This window comes from Balaenoptera physalus (assembly GCF_965194825.1).
Source record: "Balaenoptera physalus genome assembly, chromosome: 13".
In the NCBI taxonomy this organism is placed as follows: domain Eukaryota; kingdom Metazoa; phylum Chordata; class Mammalia; order Artiodactyla; family Balaenopteridae; genus Balaenoptera; species Balaenoptera physalus.
In genome coordinates, this window is record NC_138892.1 from 23,316,958 (window position 1) to 23,343,873 (window position 26,916).

A 26,916-nucleotide genomic window follows, 5' to 3' on the forward strand; every position below is an offset into this window, starting at 1 on the left:
TGAGGATTAAATAAGATGTATTCAGTGCAATGTGGGATGCATGGGAAATAGCCTGCATTGTACCAAGTAGTTCTCCTGAGGTAACTTACTTAATCCTTACAATAACCCTTTGAGGTGGATGTTCTTGTTATCACTGATGTTTTACAGGTGAGAAAATTAAGGTTTAAAGACAAGAAGTAACTTTCTCAACATTACCTAGTCAGCACACGGTAGAGCAAGAATTCAAACTTAGGAAGCCTGATTCCACAGCACAAGCTCTCATCTACGTTTATTATCTGCCTTTCCCATGTGAAAAAGACTTGGGAGTTGGGGTTAAATACAAGCTTGAGAAGATTCTACAAGTATAGCAGCTGGTGAAAAAGCCAGTTCGTATTTAGGGCACATTCAGACAAAAATAGGGTCCAGTGCAGATGATATATTCTGTGCTGTTCAGATTGTGTCTGGAGTAGTGTGTTCAAGTTTGGATAATATTTTTTAACCAGTACTAACAAACTGGAAATGACTATGATAATGAGAGAGGTTGGAAGTGATCTCAAAAGAGCAACAGCTGAAAATGTTCTGATTTGATGAAGGCCTGCAAAGGATCAGAGAGATAAATGTCTTTGGGAAAGGCTGATGTCCAGCAGGTCGACAGTACCTTGATGTAATCAATATGGGTCCTGACTCTGTTCCCAGACTTGCATGTCCAAGAATATCACTGTATCAGTTAACATTCACAGTTGATCATATATGTGGTGATTGACTCACACTAACCAAACTTCTAAGAGACTGATGCATATGCCAGAATGCCAATTGCTTAAAATTAGGAACATAAGCACCAAACAGCTTTTATACATGTATTTGCTGATCAGAGCATCTATTTTGTTTAGGGGGGTGCCTTATATTCTTTTGTCAGAATGTATATTATACTGTGGTAAGCTAATTTGTTAGCTTGCAGGTAGGGTAAAATCACAGGCCCTTTACGGTTTCTGACTTAGAATGATAGTCAAAAATTGACGCCTTGGGACTTCCCTGGTGGTGCAGTGGTTAACAATCCGCCTGCCAATACAGGGGACACGGGTTCGATCACTGGTCTGGGAAGATCCCACATGCCGCAGAGCAACTAAGCCTGTGCGCCACAACTACTGAGCCTGCGTGCCACAACTACTGAAGCCCGTGCGCCTAGAGCCTGTGCTTTGCAACAAGAGAAGCCACTGCAATGAGACGCCTGCGCACCACAATGAAGAGTAGCCCCCGCTTGCCACAACTAGAGAAAGCCCGCGCGCAGCAACAAAGACCCAATGCAGCCAAAAAATAAATAAATAAATAAATAAATTTATAAAAAAATGACACCTCATTATCTTATTAACTTGATTTATTAACTTACTTTCCTTAACTTTATATCTCATTATTTTATTAACTGAGTTTATTCATATGAACAATATTTCATATGTGGTTTTGAACATTTGTATCTTGTCATCTGCAAGTTGTATGCTTATATTCTTTACCTATTTTCGTTCTTTTTTTCTTATTTATTTATTTATTCATTCATTTATTTATTTTTGGCTGCATTGGGTCTTCGTTGCTACGCGCGGGCTTTCTCTAGTTGCGGTGAGCGGGGGCTACTCTTCATTGCCGTGCGCAGGCTTCTCATTGCAGTGGCTTCTTTTGTTGCAAAGCACGGGCTCCAGGTGCGCGGGCTTCAGTAGTTGTGGCTCGCAGGCTCTAGAGCACAAGCTCAGTAGTTGTGGTGCATGGGCGCAGTTGCTCCGCGGCATGTGGGATCCTCCTGTACCAGGGCACGAACCTGTGTTCCCTGCATTGGCAGGCAGACTCTAAACCACCGTGCCACCGGGGAAGCCCTACCTATTTTCAGTTGGGTAATGTTTTTAAAAAATTTATTTATTTTATTTTTATTTTTGGCTGTGTTGGGGCTTCGTTGCTGGGCGTGGGCTTTCTCTAGTTGCGGCGAGCGGGGGCTACTCTCCGTTGCGGTGCAAGGGCTTCTCATTGCGGTGGCTCATCCTGTTGCGGAGCACAGGCTCTAGGTGCGCAGTCTTCAGTAGTTGTGGCATGTGGGCTCAGTAGTTGTGGCTCGTGGGCTCTAGAGTGCAGGCTCAGTAGGTGTGGTGCACAGGCTTAGTTGCTCCACGGCATGTGGGATCTTCCCGGACCAGGGCTTGAACCCGTGTCCCCTGCATTGGCAGGCGGCTTCTCAACCACTGCGCCACCAGGGAAGCCCCAGTTGGGTAATTTTTAATCAGATGGTCAATTTTTTTTTATAGTATAAAGGGTTTAAAAACATTATTTATAACATTAGGCAAATTATTTAAAGTTAATAAATTTTTAAAAATATTTTAATTTTATTGGAATATAGTTGATTTACAATGTTGTGTTAGTTTCAGGTGTACAGCAAAGTGATTCAGCTATATTGAACACATATACATATATTTATTCTTTTTTATTATTTATTTATTTATTTAATGACCACGCTGCGTGGCATGTGGGATCTCAGTTCCCCAATCAGGGATTGAACCCATGCCCTTGGCAGTGAAAGCACAGAGTCCTAACCACTGGACTGCCAGGGAATTCCCTTTTTATTCTTTTTTAGATTCTTTTCTCATATAGGTTATCACAGAATATTGAGTAGAGTTCCCGGTGTTATACAGTAGGTCCCTGTTGGTTATCTATCTTGTATATAGTAGTATGTGTATGCTCATCCAAGGCTCTTGCTTTATCCCTCAACTAAAGTCAATAAATTTTTATTTAAAGAATTTTACATGTGATCACCTCCACTGTCTATCAAGGTCACCTTAGTTCCTCCAAAGTTTGAGTCAGGATTTATCTTCAAGACAGCCCTTTTAAAAAGAAGCTATGCTTAATCCACAGTTGTCCTATCAGTTAGCCCATAATTCTTTTAATTGGACTTCTTTTGTCTCCACTTGAATATGGACACATTGATAACATCAAACATTTCCCCACTAGAATCTTGGGGATCTAATTTCTTCATGTAATTTACTTTAGGACCACTTATAGGCTCAGAGTAGATGGATTTGCCTGGTTTTCAGTTTCAGACACCCTCTAAAACTAATGAGTTCAAATCATATTCGCTCCAAAGCTATCACACCCAAGAATGACTGGGATATGCCAATACCTAAGGTAAAAAAATTTAACTACTAGGTCTTTCATACTTTTAGCAGATCTTGTAATTCTTTCCAAAGATCTAACAAATAGTTCTGTGAGTGAAGCAAAACCACACAGTTACTCTGTGAGGCATTTCCAACAATGTGAGTCTACAGGAAAAGCCCCGTAGGGATAGACTTCAACTATAGGGTTGTTTTTTACTGATTGATAGGTTCTTTGTATGAATATATATCTATTTAATATATTTGTCTATATTTAAATAATTCAGATAAACTGATATATATGTATACAAAGTAAAAGTATAAAATTTTATTATATCAGTTGCAAATATATTTTGTCATAATTTGCTTGCTTTTCGACTTGATGTCTTCTGCTATACACATAATATATTTTGGGTTTTATGTTTTGTTAAGACAGTTTTCTCCTCCCAAGATTATAGATATATTTTCCCATTTTTCATTTATCCTTTAAAAAATTTACATCTTAAATACATGTGGAATTTATTTTTAAGTATGGTGTGAGGAAGGCATTCAGTTTTCCTTTTTTTCAAATGGATAGCTCCTTGTCCCAACACCCTTTATTAAATAATTTGTCAGTACCTGTATGATTTTAAGTGCCTCATTTATCACATTCTAAGATCATTGGCTGTTTTTCACAATAATGTTTTTCACATTATTTCAATTATTGTGACTTCGTAATACATTTTGACACTTGACAAAGTAAGTCCTGTTTCTTGTTCTTTTTTCTAAAAAAAAAAAAGTTGATGTTTTTGGCACATCTCATAGATGATCTTTAAAACTAGCTTGCCAATTCTATAAAATATCCTGTTGGAATTTTGACTAAAATTTCATCACATTTTTTATTTAACTTGGGGAGCATTAATATCTGTATAATGTTGAACCTTTTTATCTAGGAATATCTTTCACAGCCTTCATTAAAATTATATGGTTATCTTCAATAAATTTCATACTTTTAAGTTTTTTCCTAAGTAATTCAAGGTTTCATTGGAATCGAATTTGGCTTTCTTCTCTATTACATTTTCAAATCAGTTTTTGTTGATTATAGAAAGGCTGTAGATTTTTATTTTATTATTATTATATTTTATAAATTTATTTTATTTAATTTTGGCTGCATTGGGTCTTCATTACTGCTCACGGGCTTTCTCTAGTTGCGCCAAGCAGAGGCTAGTCTTCATTGCGGTGTGCAGGCTTCTCATTGTGGTGGCTTCTCTTGTTGTCTAGCACGGACTCCAGGCACGCGGGCTTCAGTAGTTGCGGCACGTGGGCTCAGTAGTTGTGGCTCACGGGCTCTAGAGCACAGGCTCAGTAGTTGTGGTACACGGGCTTAGTTGCTCTGCGGCATGTGGGATCTTCCTGGACCAGGGATTGAACCCATGTCCCCTGCATTGGCAGGCGGATTCTCAACCACTGCACCACCAGGGAAGCCCCTGTAGATTTTTATATGTTAATCTTGTTTCTATGTTTCTGAAAAATTTAATTAGTCCATACAGATATTATGTGATTGCCTTGGATTTTCTAGGTATCTGTCTACCTTGCCAATATTCATACTTATTTCTCTTGTTCTGATCTTTTTGTATTGACCAGTAACTCTAGGACAAAATTATTGACCATAAAAGTAGGCATCATATTATATTGTTCCTGACTTTTATGGAGATGTGGTCAAATATTTTATTTTTCAGAATGATATTTGGAAATTGGCAAAATGTTGATAATTGTTGAAGATGAGTGATAGGTACATGGAGCTCATTAATCTATTTTCCCTATATTTGTGTATGTTTGAAAATTTCTATGATAACGAGTTAAATTAAAAAAGAGAGTCGAATAAAAAAAAGAAAAGAACAAGACTTGTTTTAGGTTTTTGGTAGAAACCTCTTTTCAAATTAAGGAATTATCCTGTTTCCCTAACTTACGGTAAATTTTTTATTTGGGATGGTAATAAGATTAAATGTGTCTTCAAAAAAATATTTTTGAACAAAAAATTGAAACAGGGTCCACCCATATCAAAAAGCCAAGGAAAAAAGTAATTATGAGAATCTCAATATAAAAAATTGAGAATTCATTCACCAAATATATATTTAGATTGGCTTCTCTCTTTTCATCAGCTGACAGTTTTCAATAAGAGCAGAAGTGTCTCTGGGACCTAGCACATTGCTGAAAACAAAGAAGGGGCTAAATAAATAATGTTTCATCGTTAGAGGGTTTTTTGTTGGGGAGAGATGTAGGGCGTGGAAGCTGTTTTGTACCACCTAGATCCCCCCTCCAGGACTGAAGGACTTATCCCCCTTGCTGTTGGGATCATAGTTGGCTGACACTCTCTAGCTGCCATTCCTTTCCAGGAATTGCCTGTGGCTGAAGAGAACCACTTTGCTCAAGCTTCTACCCTATTCCCAGGAGCAGCTGCCTCCAATGACTAGCCTGTGTGGAGCTGTAACATCCCAGCACCCTTGCCCAACTCACAGCAGGTTGAAAGGGCTCTCCTAGCTCCAAAGCTCCATGCTGGGTGGCTGAGGCTTTAGGGTTGCCAGATAAAATAAATACAGGCTGTCTAGGTAAATTTGAATTTTAGATAAACAACAAATAATTTTTTAGAATCAGTATGTCCCCAATATTGCATGGAACATATTGCTGCTAAAATTCTTTTTGCTGTTTCTCTGAAATTTGAATTTAACTGGGCACCCTGCATGTTTATTGGCGAAATCTGGCAGCCCTGTGAGACATCACAGCCTAACCCCTTCTCCTGTATTTCCGCTTTTTTCCCTCATTCCCCAACCAACTTCCTGCGTGCTGACCCCTGTCTCAGAGTTTGTTTCTGAGTAACGAGTCTGCAATAGACTGAAAATTAAAATAAAATGCCTTTCTTTGCCCTGCCCACATTTTAGAACCAGTTGACAGATTGGCACATGGATTCAAAAGATCCTCTTAGGTTGATGATTGCAGAGCCGAGACTACAGAACACAGCTGAGAGCCTAATGGGTCACTCATATGTCATTCCCAATTGCATTTACTCAGGGTCTGCCCCGCTGAGCCTGTTTTATAGCTGTTCCTATTACCTGTTCATCAGTTAGGTAAGTCATTCCTCCTCTCCTGGGGAGTGCGTAAGGAGGAGGGCAAGAAGCCAGGACTGTTACTCTTGCCACGGTCCCTCTGCATGAAAATTTGAAGCCAGGGAAAGAGGTATCCCACTATACAGTGCTGTGTGTAAGATAAAAGCAGCCCTGTTTGAGTGGTCAGCGCAAAGGATTATATATGAGCCTGATGCAAAAAACAGGCTGGGGCCTTCCGAAAGTACGGCTTCCGTCTCCTTTGCTTCCTCTGTCTCTTCTCCTCCCCTAAGTGAAGGATTTCCTCAGGACTATGCTTAGCTCTTTTCTCTGTGTGTCTGCTTTGTAGAGCTTTTATGGGCATGACCTTCAAATCAGCATTTGCCTTGGCCTCTGTCCCGAGCTCTGGTTCTATATTTCCAGAAGTTCTGCTCTCTGTTCCTCATTTTTTTGAAAGTACCCTAAATGCGGTACGTCCCTGCTTCAGTCACGCTCTTGCTTTGGTGTGAAGAAATTCTCGTGCCAGCTGCCAAGCCGTGGGGAGCATGCTCTGAGGAGGACGCGCGTGGGAACCTGGGGAAAGCAAACACCAAGGCTCCGGGGGAGCAGGGACTGCAGGGTGGGGCAAGACTCAACGTGACCTTTGTTTTCAATGCTCAAAGTATCTACTTCTTGAGTGCTTACTACGTGCCGGGCGAGGAAGGAATCCCCAAATGCCCAGTGAAGGGACCTCAGCTACACCTGTTGGTAGATTTCTACTCGAGTGCTTCACTATTAATGGGACTCACTTTCTGCACGTCTTGCTTCCTTCTGGCTTAACTGCTGGATTAGGTTTTTCCTCTTACAGCTTTTGCTTCTTCATTTTACTTACGCTTTATGGTTCTTTTCAAGTTCATGACCCTTCTTAGTACCCTTTCAGGGTCACCTACATTTAACAGCCTTATTTCCTTGTGTGTGTTCTCCGCAGATTCCTGAGACAATTAATCTGATCTGCCGTGCTTAGGGTTTTGAACCAGAGCAGCTCAGAGGTCCTTGGTCAACCTATATAGGTCCTTAAAAATGGCCAGTTCACCATATGCATTAAATGGCCAGTGATTCTAATTCTTTAAGGCAGTGATATTCAAGCTGTGCTCCGAAGAGCACTTAGAGGCTCTGCAGGAGGTGAGGGGCATGCTGAGTGGATGGGCTTCCTAACTTCCTTTTCTCTCCTTTCACTAAAATAATTCCAATTTTATTCGCTTTCTATTTTCAGGTTCTAAGATTATATTTGAAAGACGTGTTCTGCTTGAAGGTTTTCTAAGTGTGTCTGTTCAGGTTTTAATCACATCTTTTCCTCTTCCATCTTTCAAACCATTCGAGAAGTAGATGCAGTATTTAGATGGAGATTTTTTTTAAAAACAGCTTTATTATGGGTAAAGTTCAACTGGGGATTGCAGCCTGCGTCTGTGGTAACAACCAGGTTTCCCGATATTGTTTTTCTAAGCCTTGACTTTAGGACAGCTCACCCAAGGTAGTAATGCCCTTCCCTGATAGTCCCCAGCTTTTTGCTCTTTATTAATTCTTAGGGTTTTCCATGTCCAGTGTGATGATTTCCCTTGGTAGAGGAGATGGTCAATTTCTCCTCCTTCTTTTTCTTTTTTTTTCCCTTTCTTCTGATGCTAGCAATGTAAGTTCTTTTTTTTTTTTTTTCTCCTCCTTATTTCTTGAAACCACACTCCTAATACCAACCACAGCTCCTCTGAGTATCCTCCTGTGACAACAGGTAGGGGGTGTATCTTTTGCTACCAGAAGGCTCTGAAATGGGACAGAAGAGGAACATGAATTAAATTATCTGCACTCTTGGCTGAAAATAAGTCCCCATTCTATTTCTTTCTTTCTTTCTTTCTTTCTTTTTTTAAGATTTCTTTATTGCTCCATTTCTTTTTTTTTTTTAATCTTTATTGGAGTATAATTGCTTTACAGTGTAGTGTTAGTTTCTGCTGTATAATAAAGTGAATCAGCTATATGCATACGTATATCCCCATATCCCCTCCCTCTTGGGTCTCCCTCCCACCCTCCTTATCCCACCCCTCCAAGTGGTTGCAAAGCACCAAGCTGACCTCCCTGTGCTATGCAGCTGCTTCCCACTAGCTATTTTACATTTGCTAGTGTATATATGTCAATGCTACTCTCTCACTTTGTCCCAGCTTCCCCTCCCCTCACTGTGTCCTCAGGTCCATTCTCTACGTCTGCGTCTTTATTCTTCTCCTGCCACTAGGTTCATCAGAACCATTTTTTTTTAGATTCCATATATATGTGTTAGCATACAGTATTTGTTTTTCTCTTTCTGACTTTCTTCACTCTGTATGACAGACTCTAGGTCTATCCACCTCACTACAAATAACTCAATTTCGTTTCTTTTTATGGCTGAGTAATATTCCATTGTATATATGTGCCACATCTTCTTTATCCATTCATCTGTCGATGGACACTTAGGTTTCTTCCATGTCCTGGCTATCGTAAATAGAGCTGCAAGGAACATTGTGGTACATGACTCTTTTTGAATTATGGTTTTCTCAAGGTATAGTAGTGGGTTTCCTGGGTCGTATGGTAGTTCTATTTTTAGTTTTTAAAAGAATCTCCATACTGTTCTCCATAGTAGCTGTATCAATTTACATTCCCACTGACAGTGCAAGAGGGTTCCCTTTTCTCCACACCCTCTCCAGAATTTATTGTTTGTAGATTTTTTGATGATGGCCATTCTGACCAGTGTGAGGTGATACCTCATTGTAGCTTTGATTTGCATTTCTCTAATGATTAGCGATGTTGAGCATCCTTTCATGTGTTTGCTGGCAATCTGTATATCTTCTTTGGAGAAATGTCTATTTAGGTCTTCTGCCCATTTTTAGATTGGGTTGTTTGTTTTTTTGGTATTGAGCTGCATGAACTGCTTGTATATTTTGGAGGTTAATCCATTGTCAGTTGCTTCATTTGCAAATATTTTCTCCCATTCTGAGGATTGTCTTTTCGTTTTGTTTGTGGTTTCTTTTGCTGTGCAAAAGCTTTTAAGTTTCATTAGGTCCCATTTGTTTATTTTTGTTTTTATTTCCGTTTTTCTAGGAGGTGGGTCAAAAAGGATCTTGCTGTGATTTATGTCATAGAATGTTCTGCCTATGTTTTCCTCTAAGAGTTTTATAGTGTCTGCCCTTACATTTAGGTCTTTAACCCATTTGGAGTTTATTTTTGTGTATGGCATTAGGAAGTGTTCTAATTTCATTCTTTTACATGTAGCTGTCCAGTTTTACCATCACCACTTATTGAAGAGACTGTCTTTTCTCCATTGTGTATTCTTGCCTCCTTTATCAAAGATAAGGTAACCATATGTGTGTGGGTTTATCTCTGGGCTTTCTATCCTGTTCCATTGATCAATATTTCTGTTTTTGTGCCAGTACCATACTGGCTTGATTACTGTAGCTTTGTAGTATAGTCTGAAGTCAGGGAGCCTGATTCCTCCAGCTCCATTTTTCTTTCTCAAGATTGCTTTGGCTACTCGGGCTCTTTTGTGTTTCCATACAAATTGTGAAATTTTTTGTTCTAGTTCTGTGAAAAATGCCATTGGTAGGTTGATAGGGATTGCACTGAATCTGTAGATTGCTTTGGGTAGTATAGTCATTTTCACAATGTTGATTCTTCCAATCCAAGAATGTAGTATATCTCTCCATCTGTTTGTATCATCTTTAATTTCTTTCATCAGCGTCTTATACTTTTCTGCATACAGGTCTTTTGTCTCCTTAGGCAGGTTTATTCCTAGGTATTTTATTGTTTTTGTTGCAGTGGTAAATGGGAGTGTTTCCTTAATTTCTGTTTCAGATTTTTCATCATTAGTGTATAGGAATGCAAGAGATCTCCATGCATTAATTTTATGTCCTGCTACTCTACCAGATTCATTGATTAGCTCTAGTAGTTTTCTGGTAGCATCTTTAGGATTCTCCATGCATAGTATCATGGCATCTGCAGACAGTGACAGCTTTATTTCTTCCTTTCCAATTTGGATTCCTTTTATTTCTTTTTCTTCTCTGATTGCCATGGCTAAAACTTCCAAAACTATGTTGAATAATAGGGGTGAGAGTGTGCAGCCCTGTCCTGTTCCTGATCTCAGAGGAAATGGTTCAGTTTTTCACCATTGACAATGATGTTGGCTCTGGGTTTGTCAGATATGGCCTTTATTATGTTGAGGTAAGTTCCCTCTATGCCTACTTTCTGGAGAGTTTTTATTATAAATGGGTGTTGGATTTTGTCAAAAGCTTTTTCTGTATCTATTGAGATTATCATATGGTTTTTATCCTTCAATTTGTTAATATGGTTTTTCACATTGATTGATTTGCATATATTGAAGAATTCTTGCATTCCTGGGATAAATCCCACTTGATCATGGTGTATGATCCTTTTAATGTGCTGTTGAATTCTGTTTGCTAGTATTTTGTTGAGGATTTTTGCATCTATGTTCATCAGAGATATTGGCCTGTAGTTTTTTGGTGACATCTTTTTCTGGTTTTGGTATCAGGGTGATGGTGGCCTCATAGAGTGAGTTTGGGAGTGTTCCTCCCTCTGCTATATTTTGGAAGAGTTTGAGAAGGATAGGTGTTAGGTCTTCCGTAAATGTTTGATAGAACTCTCCTGTGAAGCCATCTGGTCCTGGGAAGCCAGAGGTCCGCCCTCTGCTATATTTTGGAAGAGTTTGAGAAGGATAGGTGTTAGCTCTTCCGTAAATGTTTGATAGAAATCGCCTGTGAAGCCATCTGGTCCTGGGCTTTTGTTTGTTGGAAGATTTTTAATCACAGTTTCAATTTCAGTGTTTGTGATTGGTCTGTTTATATTTTCTGTTTCTTCCTGGTTCAGTCTCAGAAGGTTGTGCTTTTCTAAGAATTTGTCTATTTCTTCCAGGTGGTCCATTCTATTGGCATATAGTTCCTTGTAGTAATCTCTCATGATCCTTTGTATTTCTTCAGTGTCAGTTGTTACTTCTCCTTTTTCATTTCTAATTCTGTTGATTTGAGTCTTCTCTCTTCTTTTCTTGATGAGTCTGGCTAATGGTTTACCAATTTTGTGTATGTTCTCAAAGAACCAGCTTTGAGTTTTATTGATCTTTGCTATTGTTTCCTTCATTTGTTTTTCATTTATTTCTGATCTGATCTTTATGATTTCTTTCCCTCTGCTAACTTTGGGTTTTCTTTGTTCTTCTTTCTCTAATTGCTTTAGGTGTAAGTTTGGGTTGTTTATTTGAGATTTATCTTGTTTCTTGAGGTGGGATTGTATTGCTCTAAACTTCCCTCTTAGAACTGCTTTTGTTGCATCCCATAGGTTTTGGGTCATCGTGTTTTCATTGTCATTTGTTTCTAGGTAGTTTTTGATTTCCTCTTTGATTTATTCAGTGATTTCTTGGTTATTGAGTAGTATATTGTTTAGCTTCCATGTATTTGTATTTTTTTACAGTTTTTTTCATGTAATTGATATCTAGTCTCATAGCATTGTGGTCGGAAAAGATAGCTGATATGATTTCAGTTTTCTTAAATTTACCAAGCTTGATTTGTGAACCAAGATATGGTCTATCCTGGAGAATGTTCCATGAGCACTTGAGAAGAAAGTGTATTCTGTTGTTTTTGGATGGAATGTCCTACAAATATCAAGTCCGGGTTGTTTAATGTGTCCTTTAAAGCTTGTGTTTCCATATTTATTTTCATTTTTGATGATCTGTCCTTTAGTGAAAGTAGGGTGTTAAAGTCCCTTACTATTATTGTGTTACTGTCGATTTTCCCTTTTATGGCTGTTAGCATTTGCCTTATGTATTGAGGTGCTCCTAGGTTGGGTGCATAGAGATCTACAATTGCTATATCTTCTTGGATTGATCCCTTGATTGTTATGTAGTGTCCTTCTTTGTCTCTTGTCTCTTTCCCTCTCTTCTTTGTCTCTTGTAATAAAGTCTGTTTTGTCTGATATGAGAATTGCTACTCCAGCTTTCTTTTGATTTCCATTTGCATGGAATATCTTTTTCTGTCCCCTCACTTTCAGTCTGTATGTGTCCCTAGGTCTGAAGTGGGTCTCTTTTAGACAGCATATGTGCGGGTCTTGTTTTTGTATCCATTCAGCCAGTCTGTGTCTTTTGGCTGAAGTATTTAATCCATTTACATTTAAGGTAATTATTGATATGTATGTTCCTATTACTATCTTCTTAACTGTTTTGGGTTTTTTTTTTTGTAGGTCTTTTCCTTCTCTTGTGTTTCCTGCCTAGAGGAGCTCCTTTAGCATTTGCTGTAGAGCTGGTTTGGTAGTGCTGAATTCTCTCAACTTTTTCTTATCTGTAAAGGTTTTAATTTCTCCATCAAATCTGAGTGAGATCCTTGCTGAGTAGAGTAATCTTGGTTGTAGGTTTTTCCCTTTCATCACTTTAAATATGCCCTGCCACTCCCTTCTGGCTTGCAGAGTTTCTGCTGAAAAATCAGCTGTTAACCTTATGGGGATTCCCTTGTATGTTATTTGTTACTTTTCCCTTGCTGCTTTTAATATTTTTTCTTTGTATTTAATTTTTGATAGTTTGATTAATATGTGTCTCAGCGTGTTTCTCTTTGGGTTTATCCTGGATGGTACTCTCTGTGCTTCCTGGAGTTGATTGACTATTTCCCTTCCCATGTTAGGGAAGTTTTTGACTATAATCTCTTCAAATATTTTCTCAGACCCTTTCTTTTCTCTTCTTCTTCTGGGACCTCTATAATTCGAATGTTTGTGCATTTAATGTTGTCCCAGAGGTCTCTGAGAGCCTCCTCAATTCTTTTCATTCTTTTTTCTTTATTCTGCTCCCTGGCAGTTATTTCCACCATTTTATCTTTCAGCTCACTTATCTATTCTTCTTCCTCAGTTATTCTGTTACTGATTCCTTCTAGAGTATTTTTAATTTCAGTAATTGTGTTGTTCATCACTGTTTGTTTGCTCTTTAGTTCTTCTAGGTCCTTGTTAAATGTTTCTTGTATTTTCTCCATTCTGTTTCTGAGATTTTGGATCATGTTTACTATCATTACTCTGAATTCTTTTTCAGGTAGGTTGCCTATTTCATCTTCATTTATTTGGTCTTGTAGGTTGTTACCTTACTCCTTCGTCTGTAACATATGTTTTTGTTTTCATTTTTTTTTTTTTTATGGGTGGTGCTGTATTCCTTTCTTACTGGTTGTTTGGCCTGAGACATCCAGCACTGGAGTTTGCAGGCAGTTGGATAGAGCTGGGTCTTGGTGCTGAGATGAGGACCTCTGGGAGGCCTCACTCCGATTGATATTCCCTGGGGTCTGAGGTTCTCTGTTAGTCCAGTGGTTTGGACTCGGATCTCCCACCACAGGAGCTTGGACCTGACCTCCAGCCTGGGAACCAAGATCCTGCAAGCTTTGTGGCATGATTAAAAAAAACAAAACAAAACAGAAAAGGAAGAAAGAAAGAAAAAAAAGGAGCAGTACAGTATCAAAGAATAAAAAACAAAATAAAATTAGAAAGATAAAAAATATATTAGGAAAAATCAAACTATAATTGAAACAACTCCAACAAGGTAAAATAAAACCACAACAGGAAAAAGAAAAAAAAAGGTGGGGGGGAGGGAATAAAGCAAAAAGAGAGAACAGTAGCAAAGTATAAAGAATAAAATAAAATTAGAAAAATAAAAGATTTTTTAGGAAAAATAAAAATATAAAAGAATCAACAACCATGAATCAACAAGGTAAAACAGAACCCCAGTGTAAAAGAGGAAAAAAAAAAAAAAAGCTTTGGCTATGGGGGCGGAGTTTAGGCAGGGTGGAACTTAGACAAGGGCAGGACTTAGGTGTGTGTGGGGTGACGTTTGAGTGTGGGGCGGGGCCTAGGCAGGCCGATGTTCAAGCGTGGGGCGGGGCCTCTGCTTAGGGTCTGTGGGGAAGGGGAGAGGCAGCACGTGGAAAGGAGGGCCTCTGGAGTGTGGAGTTCCGGAGTTTGGAGGTAAGGCCCTGGGTGAGGGTGTGTGGGTGGGGTTTAGGCCCAGTTCGTTGGATGGGGTCTCCGAGTGTAGAGGTGGGGCCCTGGGTGGGGGTGTAGGGGCGGGGCTCGGGTTCTGCGCAGCAGGAGGGAGGCTCCGAGGGCAGAGGATTAGGCCCAGGAGCTCAACAGGCTCCCCAGTGCCTAAGTGGACAGGGAAAGCGCTGGCCCCGTTCCCTTCCGTTCCTTCGTGCCCCTCCCCCACCGTCTACCCCAGGGTCACCCCCATTGCTGCTGCACCCCTAACCGTGGGTGGGTCCTGCTGGGTGTAGGAACTCCTTCCCTCCCGCAGTCCCCCCTCAGGGGTGCCTTCCTGGAGGTCCAGCCTTTACTTTTGCTCCCCCTTCCCTCCCTTCCCCTCCCTCAGGACCTGTGGGGCTGGTGGGGGCCTAGGTGGGCAGAGGATCAGGCCCGAGATCTCAGCAGGTTCCTGGGGGCCCAAGTGCGCAGGGGAAACCTGGCCATGCTTCGTTTTGATCCTCTGCCCTCCCAGTGGTTCCCCAATTTCCCCCTTTGGGTGTGGGATCCCTTCCCCTCCCCCAGCTGCCCCTCAGGGGGCCAGTCCTGTCCTGCCTCCACTTCTCCTCCCCCTTCATTCCCTGCACGCCCCACGTCCTACCCGGTCACTAGGGGTTCCTCCCGTCCCCTTAGGTGTTCGTGGTCCCCCACTGGTGCCTGGTAGGTGCCCTAGTTGTGAGGAGACTCGAATTCCATGTCCTCCTAGTATGCCATCTTGACTCTGCCCCCCTTTATTTCTCATTTCAGTTTATGCTCAGCTGTTAGTTGATAGAGTATATCAGAAATCAGGCAGTGAACCCAGATGGCAACATAAAATTCTTCAAGTAACATCATATCAGAAATATAAAAACATCCCTCAAATTGAAAGTCCAAGAACTAAATTATCTTTCCTTTATATAAATTTAAGTGCAAAGAAATTAGAGCTCTTACTAACTTGTCATTCTGCTAAATCTCAGAAGGGTCTCACTCAAACCCTGGATAGAAACAAGTTCTTTACCATTGGCAGCTCTGGCTTCTTCTGTTGGAATGGATATCGTTTTCTGTGAGAATTATCAGCACTGTGAACTAAATATTTCCTGCTTTGCTCTTTCATGGCACATGATAGGATTTCACTTTGCTGCTGCCTTTGAAATTATGCCTAATATATGACTCACATTGACCAATGGAATGTGAGTTGAAATAATGTGTTACTTTCTGGTGGAAAATTTATGAGCCAGTGTGCACTTTGCTTAGTCCTTCTGCTCCAGCACTTGTGGAAGTATTGGCTTGAGATGGAACATCCAATGGACAGTGTCCCTGATTTACTGTGATAAGCAGAATCCCCTTGTTGACTTGTAATAGATATGTAGTGTGGATGGAAAAACAAACTGTTGTTGTCAAAACTATGTTTTGGAATTGTTTGTTACTACATAATAACCTAGTTCACCCTGACTGATACACCTTCTCAGGAATACTGAGACTGAATTAATTCAACATACAGTCTTTCAAAAGCCCCACTTTTTAAGGAGTCTAAAATCTGAATAGGTCACATATAAATACAATTATTGAGCAAAAAATTTAAAACATAGTCACATCCCTTGCCTCTTGAGTAGTTATCACAAGCAAGAGGATCCTCCCAAAACCGTTAACTTGGTGTGTTCCTGACCAGACTTTCAGGGGTATTTGAAGGAAGGAGAGAGACAGTGGAAAGACACATGTGCAAAGAGAAAGTCATCCGAGTCTCAGCCTCATCAGGATATCAGTCAGTCTGTGCCAGTTGCTTGGAGACCATGGCGAATGAATAGAAACTCAGGAGAATCTTCCTCAAGAGGTTAATTATGGATTAACTATGGCACCAGGCCCTGTGATTACTGTATCTTGGGGGAAAATTCCTCTATGCATAATGCCTCCTGTCTCAGAAAATGGCTTTTGTAAAATTTAGAAATTTACCAAAGTGGCATTTCCAGACAGTTATTTGAGATGCCCTTCTTTCCTCTTCCGCATATTCAAAACCTCCATACTCCCATCTGCCTTTTGAGGCTTGCGTTTCTGCCACACCAGAGTAGAACTGAATGTGAGCTCTGTAGGGCATTGCCTCTACTTTTTCAAGTGAGAGGCATTTCTAGTCCTTTACTACAGTGGCTGTTACCATGGGCTTTTGTTTTGGAATTGCCTAGACTAGGGGGTCTGCAAACTATAGCCTGGGGGCAGAATCCAATCCACTGCCTTTTTTTAAAATGGTGAAATATAGGTTTACATTTACATTTATATGAAACATAATAGTAATTTATTACATTCACTGATAAATGTAATGGTTTTTACAATTTAAATGATTGAAAAAATCATATTTTGTGACATGAAAATTAGATGAAAACCAGTCATGATGTCCATATATCAAGTTTTATTGCAATACAGCCATGCCCATTCATTTCTGCACTGCATATGGCATCTTTCACATCCCAAGGCACAGTTGAATAGTGGCAACTGAGACGGTATGGCTTACAAAGACTAAAATACTTATTAAAGCTGGCCCTTTACAGGAAAAGTTTGCTGACTTCTAGCCTAAAGCATATGAGTTTTGCCTCCTTCAGCCGATCCCTGACTTGAAACTGTTGTTACTGTTTCTGATGTATTCCTAGGGGCCTGGTGAAAATCCAAACTTTTACAGTGGGTTCTATCTTGGACCTTGCCTTTCCTGTTTTTTGACTTTTTTTTTCCTGGGCTTGACTAACTTCTGATACTTCAGAGGAACAAAACCACTTCCCTCACTACACCTTTGCCTGAAATAATGGGATATGGCCTACTGGTCCATTTTCCTCCATGGTTCCTCTAATCCTTCCAGGAAGGCTCAGCTAAGTTTAAAAAACAAAACAAAACCAAAACCTAACTTCTTAATTTGTCCCATACCTTCTCTTCATAAACAGGGCTAATACTGAAGGATCTGAGTGTCTTTTTACTTCTTCTTTTCTTTATTTCTTTACTTTTTTTTTTTCTCCTACACCAGACATCTCTTTTCCTAACATACTCTATTAGATATTTCTACTGTGACTTTTCCTCATAATGAGAGAGATGAAATCAAGGAGTTCTGGCTTTGCCTAAAGCATTAATTGTTGACATGCATCTTGTCTGCCTTCAACTTCCTAAAATGTGTAATTCTACCTAGGAGATATTCTCCCATCAGACTAGCACGTGGTTAGGCCTGGACTCAATATATTATTGTCTTGCTTGGCTTGCCCTTACCATCTCTCTCTCTCTTTGCATCTTTAAGTCCTTACTTTCTAAAATTCCCGGGCTTGTTTCCTCAGGACATAAGTAATACCTGTGTCTGTTTTTTTAAAATTAATTTTTATTGACGTCTAGTTGATTTACAATGTTGTGTTAGTTTCAGGTGTACAGCAAAGTGAATCAGTTATGCATATACATATATCCACTCTTTTTTAGATTCTATTCCCATATAGGTCATTACAGAGTATTGAGTAGAGTTCCTTGTGCTATGTGTCTCTTCTTAAAATAGCTGTTTCATCTTGCCAAACTTACTTAATAAGGTTTTAAGATCTCTGCCCTGACAGCTTCAGTCTTCCCTCTCCAATCTGTCCACATAGTCTGTAATGACCTCGTGTAGCATTCCTAGTTTTCAGGATGGTTCCCCAATTCCTGATTGACTTTTAACAGCTTTAGTGGGGTGCTTCTGAGCAGTTTTCTGACCTGGGCTTCCTTTGAGGGGTGTACTGATTTGTTATGGCTGCTGTAACAAAAGTACATACTACAAACTGGGTGACTTAAAACAACAGAAATGTCTCAATTCTGGAGGCCAGAGTCTGAGATCAAGGTGTCAGCAAGGCTGGTTCCTTTTGAGGTCTGTGAAGGAAGGATCCGCTCCAGGTCTCTCTGTATGGCTTGCAGATGGCCGTCTTCTCCTTGTGTCTCTTCACATCATCTCCCTAAGTGTGTTTGTGTCTTGTGTCCAAATACGACAGTGGTCACATTGAATAAAGTGTCCACCCTACTCCAGTGTGACCACATCTTAATTTAACAAATTACACCTGCAAGGACCCTACCTCCAAATAAGGGCACATTGTGAGGTACTGGCGGTTAGGACTCCAATATATGAATTTTGGTGGGGACACAATTCACTCCAAGCTTCTCTCCCATACCTTGGCCCCTCCTCTGTAAGGTTTCTTTGCACCCCAGGTATCCTCTCTTAGTATCATCTTCTCATTTTCTGGTATAATGTTTATAGACAGGTTGGAATATTTGTCCTTTCTTACTTTTTGGTGTTCTAGCCTGGCTTTGAAGATTTCCTATTTTCCTTTTATATTGATTTAGCTTTTTCTCTAGGTCCTTCCCCTTTCTCCTAAAAAGAAAAAAATTGCGGTAAAATGCACAGAAGCTTTACCATCTTAACCATTTTTAAGTGTATAGTTCAGTATACACTGAACTATAAGTATAATAACATTGTTGTGTTTAAATTATATTTAACCTTTGATTTACAATTTCATTGAGTTGTTTCTCTTCCTAAAGCCAAGAAGATGACATGTCCTCTATAGAATGCTTACATTCTTCTCTAAATTTATCATGAAAAATTTGATTTAAAGAAAAGTTGAAAGAAAATACAATAAACTCTCATATACCCACATTCAACAATATTATTTAACTGTATTTGCCATGTCTATCCATATTTATATGTGTATTTATATGCATAAGTATACATATATTTAAATATTTTGGTGTTTATGAATGTGTATATGTGTATGAAAAAATATATGGTATATAATTTTCTGTACCATCTGAAGTCAAATTATGGAAATCAGGACACTTTGCCCCTAATATTTTAGCATATATCACATAAAAATAAGGATAATCTCTTACATAACTACAATATCATTATCACACCAAAAAAATGAACAAATTTCCTAACATCATCTGATACTCAGTTCATATTCAGATATCCCTCATCTTCTCCAAAATGTCTTTTATTGTTTTATTGGTTGTTTTTTGAGAACCATCAAGGCTCATGCATTGCATTCCAATTCTTTTTGTTTATCTATTGAAACACTTTTCACTCTTTTGTATTTGAAGCCAGAATTTCAGTCTCTAAAATATGTTATGTAATTAACAAATTATGATGGACAAGCCAAATGATTTCAGGAGATTTACGCTCAATTCTTTCCTTCGCCCTTGAACTGCTGAAGTTCAAAACAGTTTTGAACTAGAATAGAATAGAATAGGAATAGAACCTGGGTCTGCTGAACTCTTGCTGCCTGTTAATACCCAGATGCTTTAATTAAAAGGCCAGTCCTCTGTGATCTATGTGCACTTAACTGTGTTATGTAACATCAACCCCTGGTCTACTGTCCTTTCTAATAAATATCTTATAGGGAGTAAAAATTATTCCACCAATGCATAATAACCCTGTATAATGAAGTTTTGTATGTCTTGCATGGTATGAAAATACTTTTTTTACAGCAAATTAATGTTTGATTCAGTCACACCTGCTTAGATCTAAGTCTGTCAGAAAAATTTTCTTATTAATGCTAATGGAAACTGGCTTTGTGTCTGTAAACGTCAGCCAAAGCATAATGTGTTGCAGCCTACACAGTCAATACTCATAAAAGTACTGAGGTTAAGACCTTCTGTCTGCCTTCATCTTTCCATGTGTTATTTTGATTGCCCTAATTTAGTGTAGTATTGATCTCACAAGATTTCCTGATCATTATGGCCATATATTGGGGAGAGGGGAGTTGGAGTGATGATTATTTCTACCTTCCTCTCTTACCCCCTGAATTTAGAACTATTTGAGAAGTAGATTCAGGGGTCATTCAGGTGATGGACATATCAGCCTTGTTGTAAAGTGGATTGGAAAATGTGGTTGAATTCACCTTTGGGCTTCCTGTCCCCAGGTTCTAGACCTTGGGTTAACCTGCCTGAGGGAGAGTTTGAGTGTTTAGAGTGACTAGCATACTCAGAATTTCTGCCTTACCCTCTGTGATCCCCAGTTGTGTGAGCAGACAGAGAAGAAATACACAACTGGGTACTTAAAAAATTGAAATATAATTTAAATACAGTAAAATTTATCATTTCCAATGTGTAGTTGGATGAGTTTTGACATATGTATAGAATCACGCAACCACCATCACAGTCAAGATGTATAGCCTTTCTATCACCCCAGGAGGTTCCCTCTATGCCTTTGCAGTCAGTCTCCCCTCCTTTCTGCTCTTACCTCCAGACCCTGGCAATCCTGATCAGATTTCTGCCCTGACAGTTTTGCCCCTAGAATGTTATGTAAATGGAATTGTACAGCACGTAGCCTCCATGTTGTTGCATCTGTCAGTATCACTGAGTTGTATTCCATTGCATGGATGTATCACTGTTTATCTGTTTGCCAGTTGCTGGGCATTTGGGTTGTTTCAAGTTTTTGGTTATTATGAATAAAGCTGCTGTAAACATTTGTCTACAGGTGTTTGTGTGGACTTATGTTTTCATTTCTCTTGAGTAAATTCCCAACAGTGTGACTGTTGGATCATATGGTATTTGTTTAATTGTGTAAGAAATGGTGTACTGCTTTTTAAAGCATTAATGCTACCCAGTGGAGGAACAAGAACCAATGTATGTTATACTCCAAACACGCACAAGGCAGGTAAATTTTTCACTTGGGGATGAGTAAGTGAGGGGTGGGGAGAGAGAATAGAAGTATGAGTTTATTGTAGTGATTTCAACCCTGGATGAACATTAGGATCTCAGAGGAAGCTTTTATAAAGTCTGATGCAAGTTCTCCACTCCACCCCTTCAGAATGAATAGGCTTTTGGTGAAACCTATATTTTTTTAAAGAGCCCCAGCTAATTCTAATATATAGCAAGGATTGAGAACCACTGCTATAGTGGAAGTTCCCTCGTGGAAACATGATTCCTGTGAAATGGACGTGGCCTCTTAATAACCAAGAGGCCTTTTCCTTGATGAAAAAAAATCAGCAATGTGATAAAATTAGTGGTAACTTTCATGTATTACATGAAATGATATGAAACTATAACATTTGGGGCTCTAAATACATTTTAAAATTGTAACATCTTGCATGAATTAAAAAAATGTATTCAAGTAAGAGAACTATAATTTTGAATTATTTAGACCACTTTAAAATCTAATTCAAAATGTTTTGTGTTCTCATATAAAAGTCTCAGCTCTACTACTCCTTTTCAATATTAAATGTATAAAGAGACTTGTAATGATATTTTTGTTTAACTCTGCTGAGTCTCCCAAGGACATTACCTCTCTTGATTGGTTGAACACATCCCGTTGGGATAAAGATGATTCCGTTTTAAATGGCACAATTTCCTTGAGAAATTCTAAGCTACTTGTAGACCATGATTTACAAAACAAACCATTGTTTAGTACTTTTGATCTGCTTTGATTTGAAATGAATGCCTTTTAAAGCAGCTTTATATATTACTGGGCCCATTTGAAAAACTTCTTACTCTGTGTCATGTTCTTTGGGCTTAGTTCTTAGTTCAGAATGTCAATGTCACTCTAAAAAGTGCTTATTGATTGTCAAAGTAAAGTTTTAATGATTCAGGAAAATATCTCTACTTTTCACAGATGGCTTTCTAGTTATATTCAGAAGTAAAATAATACAGACAGGCTACTTCAGGGTGATAATTTCCTGAAGCAAAATGAAATAAATTGACAGATAATAAAGAAATGAAGAGTCTCGCTGGGCGTAGGAAACTCCGAATTGGCTGGTCTGGAAAGTTGAAATCCAAGGACAAATTAATAGATCGCATGTTTTGAGGTGTCTTTCTATGGAGCATTTATAATGTAAACTGAGGATTACTTAATGATTGTTTTGAATTGCCAACACTACAGAGAAGGGCAAAAGGAGAGGAAAGAAGAGAGGAATGTTCTTTATCATGGGTACCATAGTAGCACACTGATTAAGAAAGAAATTAACTATACAAACATTATTATAGCAACATCAATGGAACTTTAAATAAAAGAGAAAAATTCACTCACATTCCTGCTACCCCAGAATCAATCTGTTCTCATTTGTTTTAAGGATTCTTTTGTTCTATTAATTAGGTGGAACATTGTTTATTCACCATTTCCAAACTTATAAGGCAGACAGCCCAGGTTTGTTTTGTTTTTTTTGTTTTAGTATTGTAATATTGCCAATCTTTATGTAAGTTTAGGAAAAACTTTTGCATTATTTTCTTAGAATAAGTCAATGGAAATAATATTTCTGAATCAAAGGACATTAACATTTTAATAGTTCTTTACTATGTTAATTCTTCTTTCAAAAATCGTTATCATACCTTTTTAGTCTATGCAGGTACAAGTGCACTACCTCATCTGGGTATTCTAATTTGAAATCACATTGGTATAAAGTGGTGCCTTGTTGTTATTTCAATGATTATTTCTTTGATTATTAGGTGGATTGAACATTCCCCCATATTGTGTCTACTAATTATAATTTCTATTTTTGGATGCAAACTCTTTGATTATGCCATATATTCATTTGTGTCCAGGGAGCCTTAATAGAGTTCTTATGAAATTTTCACAAGTGCATTTTAACATAGGTATTAACCCTTTGCTTATTTAATTACTATAAATATTATTTTGTCCCTTGTGTTTCTTTCCATTAAAAAAAAATTTTTAGCATAAATTTTGAATTTTTAATGATAAAATGATTGGTCCTGTCATTTGTAGTTTCTTCTACTGCTTCAAAACTTAGAAAATTATGTCAAACTTAATGTCAACCTCATGTGGCTGTAGTGCATGGAGGGGAACTTAATGGTAGTGGGAGTTGAGTAAAGAAATCAAGACAGAGAGAGCTAAGGCTATACAATACTTGTTTTTTTTTTTTTAAATTTTTATTGAAGTATAGTTGAATTACAACATTGTGTTAGTTTCTGCTGTATAGCAAGGTGAATCAGTTATACATAAACATATATCCACTTTTAAATTTTTTAATTAATTTTTGAATTAGTTAACCTTTATTATTCTTTAAAAATGAACTTTCCACAATATTAATAAATCTCACTTTTAGCTCTGCTTTGAAGTATTGATACCAGTGAAGTAACCTTTTTCTTCTTTGAATCTTTTCTTGTAAAATTATAGTTTTCTCTTTTTCTAAAATAGGAAGTTCCTTCCAGTTCTTAATAAAGATAAAGGGAGCATTCATGGACTTGAGTAACTGCAGAGGAGCATTATGGTAAACAGATGAATTTCCACAGCTGCCAGCTGTCATTACGTCTTCTACCACGGGAACGAAGCCATAGGAGCAAGACTTATATATTCTGTAACACTCCGTGTTTCCTCCTGCTGGGCGCAATGTGAGATCACTCTGAAGCAGAGCATCTTGATAATTCTTAAGGCTTTCATTTGTTTCTTGAGGCTGCCACTGTTCTGTTGCTGAAACCCAACAAAGCTTATCATTCCCATCTTGTTTCAAAATGTTCATTAGTGCTTGTCTGGATGAATTTTCATAAATGGTTCCTACGATATTACACAAGTATGGCCTTTCATATGCAGCATTGACCAATTCGCCTCCACCACAGGAAAATTCCTGTATGTTGCTACTCCTAAAGGCCATTGAAAAACATCCATGTTATTAATCCAGGGGCTGTCATATATTATGAAAAGCAATTCCACAGAGCCTCCATTTCTTTTGAGAAATTGGTTTATCCATTCATTATTACAATGTTCATTTGCAACCAAAACTGTTAACAACAAGATGCTGGAGTTTTTGAGTTTGCACTAAATTTTGTGGATAAAGTAACCCCTGGGTGGCAAAAAAGACCTTTGCTTTTTCTCTTCCATTTAGAACGAGTACCACATTATTCTCATCAACAGAGAAGTACCCGGGGACCACAGCTGGACCAGTGATGAAGCTGTAATGTGTTCTTCCAACAACTAAATTTCCTTCTCTCCGCTGAGCAGTCACATCAGTGGGCTCAAGTAAACCTTCAAAAATATGCTCCCAAATACAAACCAATGGCAGCTTTGCCCCAGATTTGTACATGGAAGTCTTTTTTCTCTTTTGTGGACTTACTTAATCTCTGAAGTCTGTGTTTTTGCTCATTTTTTTCATCTTCTTCCCAAGGATTCCATTCTTCACTTCTCAAAGTAGATTGTTTTTTCCAGAAGGTTCCCAATTATTTCCTTCTCATCCAGAACCATTCAATGATAAATAATAAGTAGAGGGCACATTCCTTATCACTGAACTTGCACATAGGTAAAGAAGGCTGGAAAAGATGCTCTGTGTTTTAAGAAGCCTCCTATGAACACCTTCCCATGTGCACATGCCATTGCTCATCTCATCATCATTATCACCTCAGTGCCCTTCCTGTGGCTTTGATGCTGGGCCATTATCTTCAGGGCCAAGAAGTGCAGGTTACTTGGATTTGCATTTATGTAACTATTTTTTTTTTTTTTTTTAATTTAATTTTTAATTTATTTATTTATGGCTGTGTTGGGTCTTCGTTTCTGTGCGAGGGCTTTCTCTAATTGCGGCAAGTGGGGGCCACTCTTCATCGCGGTGCGCGGGCCTCTCACTATCGCGGCCTCTCTTGTTGCGGAGCACAAGCTCCAGACGCGCAGGCTCAGTAATTGTGGCTCACGGGCCTAGCCGCTCCGCGGCATGTGGGATCCTCCCAGACCAGGGCTCGAACCCGTGTCCCCTGCATTGGCAGGCAGATTCTCAACCGCTGCGCCACCAGGGAAGCCCCTATGTAACTATTTGTGATTGAACCTTCTTTCAGTTTTCATCTGGGGTTCAGCTGATTGAGGCTGGGATTGGCTGGGCTTGGTTTTAGTCTATGGCTTGGGTCCAAGTCTGCTCCATATTCTCTCACCCGCTATGGTCCAGCAGTTATTGGAGTGAAGGTTCTGAGCCCCACGTCAGGTTTCCCAACCTGGGGGTCTGGCAACGGGAAGAGGAATTCCCAGAGAATCAGACTTTGAAGGCTAGCGGGACTTGATTGAAGGACTTCAACAGGACTGCTAATGTTGGAGGGTCTCCTGCAGAGGTGAGGGGTGGCTGTGGCTCACCGCGGGGACAAGGACACTGGCAGCAGAAGTTCTGGGAAGTACTCCTTTGTGGGAGCCCTCCTGGAGTCCGCCATTACATCCACTTTTTTAGATTCTTTTCCCATATAGGTCACTACAGAGAATTGAGTAGAGTTCCCTGTGCTATACAGTAGGTCCTTATTAGTTATCTAATATTTGTATTGTTAAATGGAGTGTGTGTGTGTGAGAAAAGTTTTCCCAGAGAGGAATTATACTGTCCTTCCTGAGAAGTATTAATACTGTTGGCATGGCTGGTACCCACCCACGATGCCCAACTGTGCAATAAGAAGGAAGAAGGGAGCGTGGCACTTCTGAGAAATCTAGCTTCATGGAGGTAGCCAACTAGTTTATTCACATTCAGAATAATTTTGTTTTGTTTTGGTTGCTTGAGATGAATGGTTGTAAATAGAAGTCTAACTAATGCATAGCTTTGGAAAAGAATGAAATCTCACAATGGTGCAACTGTTGCTAAATAACTTCCTGCGTGTCCCCAAAGTGGCCAGTTTCAGAAGGATTGGGGAGATCTCATCTTGCAACATGTTATAACAAAGAAGGAGGGGTTAAGAAATCACACCTCCTCATTGCTACATGCCTGTACGTACAATAACCAGAGATTTTCTGGGATATCCTTAATTCAGATATTCTTTTTTGTTGCTCTAAGGTGCATCCTACTTGTCTGATCACAGGTCCCAACTTCCGTTCAAAAAGCAGAGTCACCATAGGAATTCGGCAGCAGATCCTGAGCTGTTCTCACCCCCACTCCTCTCTTCTAACCCATTTTGCTTATTTTCATTAACAGAACAGAAGAAAACACTTTTATGTGCCAATTCTCAGTCTCAGAAACTCTAATGGTTCTTTTTTATACATTGCAACAAACCCAAACTTCTTTTGCCATCTTTAAAGACTCTGCCCTGCTTAGGTAACTTTCTTATTCCTGCTTCCTGGACACTCATCTTTTGCTCTAGTCAAGTACCTCTGGTCTCTTTTCCTTGCAGTTGCCCTGTTCATTCCCACCTGCTATCCCATTGCTTTCCTTCTGTCAATCTGTTCCGGCTGCTAGAACAGAATATGATAGACTGGGTGGCTTATTGACAATGGAAATTTATTTCTCACAGTTCTGGGGGCTGGGAAGTCCAAGATCAAGGCAGATTTGGTGTCTGGGGAGAGCCTGCTTCCTGATTCATAGATGTCCTCACATGGTGGAAGGGCAAGGGGGCTCTTTGGGGTCACTTTATAAGGGCACTAATCCCATTCTTGAGGGCTCCACCCTCATGGCCTAATCACCTCCCAAAGGCCTCACCTCCAGATACCATCATATTGGGGATTAGGTTTCAACATACGAATTTTGGGGGAACACAAACATTCAGTCTATAGCGCTTTCTTTGCGTAATGCTTTCCTCCTGGAATGCTTTCCCTCCTTTCCTCGCTTAAAACTAGACTCACTTGTCAAGCCCTAAATCAAGTCTGACATTAAACAAAACAAAGCACAGTATAGAGCTGACCCTTCCAGGGAAGTTTAGGTGCCATTGCATAGGTAAGTCTCTGGGCAGAATCTCATCCATCAAAGACTGCTCTAGCCTCTCTGAGATGGATTGGTGGTTCTCTTTTATGTGTCTACAGTTTTTTGTTGAGCAAGTGCACATCTGTTGGG

At 39.2% G+C, this 26,916-nt stretch overlaps 1 protein-coding gene, 1 long non-coding RNA gene and 1 pseudogene across 4 annotated transcripts in view; 1 reads left to right on the plus strand and 2 right to left on the minus strand.

The window, feature by feature from the left end:
- Positions 1-26,916, plus strand: part of LOC309640596 (uncharacterized protein) — a 601,312-nt gene that overhangs the window by 40,658 nt on the left and 533,738 nt on the right. The gene's annotated exons all lie outside the window — the stretch shown is intronic.
- LOC309640628 overlaps positions 1-26,916 on the minus strand; it is a 933,213-nt gene that overhangs the window by 14,197 nt on the left and 892,100 nt on the right. The gene's annotated exons all lie outside the window — the stretch shown is intronic.
- On the minus strand, positions 22,759-24,002 carry LOC309640584 (ribitol-5-phosphate xylosyltransferase 1 pseudogene; annotated as a pseudogene). The gene has a single exon. The product of its transcript is annotated as a ribitol-5-phosphate xylosyltransferase 1 pseudogene (transcript).